Raw genomic sequence first — 6,246 nt, forward strand, 5'->3', positions numbered from 1 at the left:
AAAACTTGCTCTACGTGGATCAAAATAGATCGTGACCACACCATAAAAAAAACTTTAAAATAGAAAATATCCCTGCAAAGGTTGCGTCAAGACAACGTGAACATAGGCGTTTGGTTGCTTGCAATATTTCGGCTGGCCAACACCAGCCTTCTTCAAGGTTTATTGAATGGGATAAATGCTAGTAAACAAGATCTTTATATTTACCGGAAATGACATAAAAATGCTACGTGATGTGTTATAAAAACGGAAATGCATAAAAAAGAGGAGAGAGAATAATACATGATAACAAGATGAAAAAACAAAAGAAAATTAAAAGGTAGCTAAACTAAATTACATTTCATCTCTTCTGTTAAGGCCTGCAGGCTCCATTGTTTTTCCTCTGTGTATGAGGAATGCCTCACGAGCCTTTCTGATGGAGTCACGACTAGTGTGTAGTTGTTCGAGCGGTATAAGGATCATGTGATCCTCCGCGTGACCACTGGTCAGGAAGTGTCGTGAAACCGCAGTGGGGGTATAACTACAAAAGGGGCTTATAATAGGTCGCCTGATGTTCATTAAAGCGGTCTTTAAGACGACGTTTGGTCTCTCCGATGTACTGAAGATTACATTTAGTGCACTGAATCATGTAAATTACATTAGGGGTTTCACAAGTAATTTGTGATTTGATTTTGAAGGTTTGTCCAGTACTATAAAAAGTATATGGATTACGGCCATCCTCAATAAAAGGACAGGCGGTGCAACTAGTTTTATTGCACCGAAACGAGCCGGATGGAGGCCCAGATTGGTCGGTTGTAAGTAGGTTCCGGCAATTTAGCTCTAACTAGAATGTCACTAATGTTTTTACAACGCCGGTAGGCTACTAAAGGGAGATTAGTAAAAACATTTTTACAGCGACCAGATGAATAAAGCACGTTTGAGTGTTTGTGAATTATACGGGATATGTTAGGTAAAGCGGGGTTATAGGTAATGGACGAACGGAACAGTATCTGTCTGTTGTTTAGTTTGGGTTTAAGAGCGTCGTTCCGGGAAATGTCAGAAGCACGTCGTATCTGGGTTTTAAGGAAATTAAGTTCGTAACCTCGGTTGACGAGATAGTCCATAAGTTCCTTACAGCGTTGTTTGTAAGTGTCATTGTCGGAGCATATGCGTCGAAGGCGAAGTGCAAGGCTATATGGAATGGAACGTTTAGTGTGGGTGGGGTGGCATGAGGAGATGAGTAAATATTGGTGTTTGTCAGTGGGTTTAGTGTAAAGATCGGTTTCTATGAGACCATCCTTGAGTGAGACCATCACATCAAGGAATGAAATATTTGTGAGGGAATGCGAACAAGTGAATTTAATGGTGGGATGAAGGTTATGAGATAATCGACAAATACTTTCAGTTTATCTGAACCTTCAGTCCAAATAACGAAAATATCGTCCAGAAACCTAAAATATAATAATAACATATTAGGTGGTAACTTTCAAATTTTAACCGAGTGAGGCATTGGGGAGGAGTTTGTTTTTCAAAAAATCACTATTTTACGCAAACAATCTGTGCTGTGTTCTCTAAAATTGCTGTTTGGGAAGATCTGTATTCAACATATCAGAATAAGATATGTTTATACAAACCTGAAAAGCGTGATTTTGGGATGAAGACCAGGATGCTGTGCGCCCGTGTGATACAGGCAGGCCTCCCGAGTCATGACTATCAGTACTTGAAATACTCAAGGAGCTCGGAGATCGACCAATCGCATCGCTCCCACTGCGTGACCTCGGTGACTTGACAGAGTTTCTTCTTTGCTTGTCTGTTGAGTGGGAAAAAAACATTGTGATCTGTTGTTTGAGTGGGAAAAAAACATTGTAACAGATGCAATCGACAGCAAAATCAATGAGGGGCTACGCTGCTCTTTTCTATTTCCTATGACTTCATACTACTTACGGGGTTATGCTACTTATGGGGTTCGAATATTTAAAATTGAGCAGATTCTTCCATAAAATTTCCTGGCATTCGACCTCACCTGACATTTTGCATGGATCGTGTTTGTCGAAGTATCTTTCCAGAGTGTCCCAGCCTCCACCGACTCTTACCATAACGTGTTTTCGCATTACCTGAAAGAAAAGAATCATAAGCATACTAGCCTGGCTTCTGAATTTATTTAACTTAAGATAGCCTTAAATGACCTAAGATGCTGTTGTATGCCTCGTAAAGAAAGTTATTTAATCCACATCCTAATCAGATTCACTATATCTTCAAAGTATGGATTCTCATCTCGGTCAACCATTTTCTTGGTATCATTGTCTTCAAGATTTCTGCCACGCTTGAGAAAATATCGAGAGTTAATTCCTTTTACTGTATTTTATTGACTCTCATACACCGTGACAATTATGACCAATAAAAACAAGAGTATGCATTGCAACTTCCTTACCCTGACAAATATCAGATTTTTGCTTTCTCCCATTCGGTACTTTCCTTCTGCAACGCGCAACACTGGAAACCGCACTGGGCATGTGCACTGCTCCAGTACTTGATAAACCTGCATGTCAATTCAGTGTAAATCTGTTAGCCCCGATCAAAGTGGCCTCCTACAACAATAGTAGTAGACACTACACTAGATGTTCTTTGAAAATTGCTTTTTGAAAGTTACAAGGCATGCGTGCATCGAAGTTCTCGGCAAATGCGTAAAATACCGGTGATTGAGGAGAATAAACTCGTGCGTAATCTGAGACAACAAGGTTGGCTCGGTATAGTTTTTGCAAACATTTAAAACTTTGTTTTCAAACTAAACAAATCATTAGTTTTCAAAAATGAAGGCTACTATTACTCGACGTCTGAAAATGTTGAGAGTAAGTGGAATGAGTAACGTAATCTTATGTTAAAACAAGATTTAGAAACCAAAAAAGGATAAAGGGATTACATAAACAACTTTAATACAATTGCTGACGGATGCATCGTCGAGTTTCATAACATCGAAGAAGTTTAGAAATGTGCCAATAGCATTTCAGTGAGATTAAAATACTACGAAATGTCATCGGTAATTAAGCAAACGCATATCCTGGGGAAAAATATTTATCCTCAGCACAAAAGAGAACTAATTAAGTATCTATAATTTTGTCTAAGAGCAAGACAAGATGAACACAAGGCATCAAAAATATAAACTCACATTTTACTTTGATTCGTGTATGTGTTGTTGTTTTTTTTGTTTGTTTGGTTTTCAAAATGCTTTCTTTCGTGATCAATAAAAAACGTTGTTTTCATATTCAAACGGAGCTTAAATTAAAATTCTGCCGAAGAATCTTAAATATAGAACTTGAAAACTGAGTTAGGTAGCAAATAATAACATAAAATGTTAAGGAAAGGATCGGCATGTCAGTTGTCAGGATTTTGGTGCACGTGGCTATGCTGACACGGTCACTTTGCATGAACACTGTAATAATCAGTAATCTCCTTCTGGAGGGATAAGCAAATGACACTTGGGGAATTACAGTGCTTCTATGGAAATCTGTTTTCGACAACATAGATGATTCTTTTCAAATTTTGAACGATTTAGCTGTGCCACTTATCGTTTTCTGTTGTTTCAATTTTACTTGGGATATTTTCGGCCTGCCGAAAAAAATACCGTAAAACTGCTATTACTATAAATTTCTAGTGGTTTGTGCCAAAAATTAACTAACATTGCTCTACAAGACCTTCAAGAGATCAAATTTTTCAAAGCAAAGCCATTTCATGCATTTTATCTCACCTACCAGGTGAGTTCCAAAGATCACTTACATCGGTGAATATTGGTCGTTACCTCACTGAATTTTTTTTCCGTCGAGCATTTTAAATTCACCAATATGAGAAACAGACATTTTTTTCTGCTCTTAAATTGTTTGAATAACTTTTAATAAAACATCTCGGGGAAAAGCTGTGTGTTTGAAAAAAAGGATAAAAATGCAGGGAAAAATGCACGGCCTCACCATGTAACAATAATTTACTCTCCGACGGAAAAAAACACGTGCCACTGTATAAATAAAGACCTGCTTAGTTTTAATTTTAGCTTACAACAAAAATATAGAGGGCACACTTTTGATTTCGGTGTGCAATTAAAGCTAAAAAGAATTTGGTTTGTGCAAAATTGAGTCATCGATCTTCATATTATCTATCCACAATATAATTTAATTTCCATGAAATCAATCATGACGAATTTATATGTAAAGCAGGATCGCTTTTGTCTACTTGAAACGATAGATTTGCATTTCTTAAACCCCTCGCTTTAAAAGGATTTAGATCGATTTGCTTTATTACCTTTTTTTCTCATACCTTATTTTTCACATCAACGATCTTCATATTAAACATGTGAGGTGTTTGCTTTCTCAAAAAGAGAACCAGAGATTAAAACTGAATTTTGAGGATAACATTCTGTTTCTGGTTGTAGCCAGGACTGTGGTTCGACCGGTAAAATGTTTCTGTTCCGATCGACTGTCAATAAAATTTTCAACAATCGCAAATCTAAAATCTTTGCGGACAACAAGAAAAGTTACTCCTTTTTGTCATGCAAACAGGCAGGGAAATCAAGCACAATGGACTTCTGATGAAAACTCTATATGATAAAATTGAAACTGTCAGACAAGACTAATTTAAATAATGGTGTTCTAGTACATATTTCATAGATAGTGCTGGACTGGTGTCATAAGTATTATATTCCATGCTGAGCGATTCTTTTTTCTTTTTCGCTCTGTACTTGTTCACTTGAATCATTCAATAAAAACTCTATAATTTATTGACATTTTATTTTCTAGCTGAAACGACCTCTTATATCGCATATACTCACAAGATCATCTAGGCTGTGTGATTTGTGTTCCTTTTTTAACCGAATCATGGGTTCCTCCATAATTTCGTCTGCGGGTTGCTGTTCAATCTCTTGGTCGATTTCATTCTCCATTCTCACCAGATCTGATGGTTCTAAGCCAAATTTTACACTTATTCGCGCCACATCCATTAATGTCAGAATAACAGATTTCTCGTTCTTGTGAAGAACGAGATCTTCAGTCTCAAACATAATAACGTCTGATACTCCAAGTTCGCGACACCATCGGATAAAGTTTGCGACGTTATCCCTTGCAATAAACGAGCCACGAAAAGCAGTCCTTTCCTTATAGGTAACGCCGCAAGGTGGAAACATATTTCGAGGTATGGATGGGTTTTTGCCGAGAAATTCCTCGCCTGTGCGCTGAATCGTGTTAGCTAGTCTGCACAAAACAACTCCTGTCTCTAAATCTTCCAACAGCGTCTCTACCGTGATCACCAAACTCAAGATACTCGACATCCATGCGGCCAGATCTTCTTTCATAGCCGCCATACATCTGTCGGAAGTACCTGATCTATCTTTGCTGCGATCCGCCATCTTTCCACCACTTTTGTATTTGTTAATAATCAGAATATCACTCGCAAACGTAAATGTCGATTGGTTTGCTTCTGATGGTTTTGTACACTATTCGCCGGGTCACTGATAACGCACTAACTGCATGTCCCTTAGCTGATTTTTGCCGCTTCGACGCTTCGGCTGTGTTCATGGAAACGACATCAGTACACCCTTGCAAAACCTTGAGACGCGCGCACGACGTTAAACGTGGTATCGATAAAACATTCATAAACCTGCATTTATTGCAGCCGTTCGTGACTGCTTTGTTTACAATTCTAAAGATAGTTGTTTTCCATACTTATGATCGCACGCTTCGGGTGTACAAAACATCAATTGTTAATATGACATACTAGTCACTTTAAATCTCTCTTATTGGATGATATCAAAGCAAACAATAAAATTTTCGTACGTAACCTCTCGCAACTTTGTGAAAACGCCAGGGTCGACATATTTTTGCATTTCGAACTTGAAACCTTTAAGGGTCTGCTTAACGTTCAAGTTGACTGGTAAACTGTGTCATATTTGGTCGTGAAAAAAACACGGTTTTAGACATCGATCTCAAGCGGCGCTCATCCGTTCTTTAAATACTTCGCGGCCGGTCCTTAACATGCATTTGTTTATCGTTCCTCTTGGTTTAAGTAAATATATCATTATTTTGGTGTAACAAGGCAACGTGACGTTTAGTGAAGTTTTAACATGACACACCAAGGTCAAGCCCTGTTGTATTGGGTTTCCTTCAAGAAAGAGATATAATTAGTCCATTACGTGATTCCATTAATGGATGAAACAGAGTGCAAAAAAAAAATCTCCGAGAGCTCCATTAATCTTGATTGAATGGGGAAATTATCAACGCAATTGCCGTA

The 6,246-nt window shown here is 38.0% G+C and overlaps 1 pseudogene; it reads right to left on the reverse strand.

The window, feature by feature from the left end:
* Positions 1-5,822, reverse strand: part of LOC138046768 (uncharacterized) — a 20,279-nt pseudogene extending 14,457 nt beyond the window's left edge.
* Positions 5,823-6,246: the final 424 nt, after the last annotated feature.

The sequence above is a fragment of the Montipora capricornis genome, chromosome 4 (genome assembly GCF_036669925.1).
Source record: "Montipora capricornis isolate CH-2021 chromosome 4, ASM3666992v2, whole genome shotgun sequence".
Classification (NCBI taxonomy): Eukaryota; Metazoa; Cnidaria; class Anthozoa; order Scleractinia; family Acroporidae; genus Montipora; species Montipora capricornis.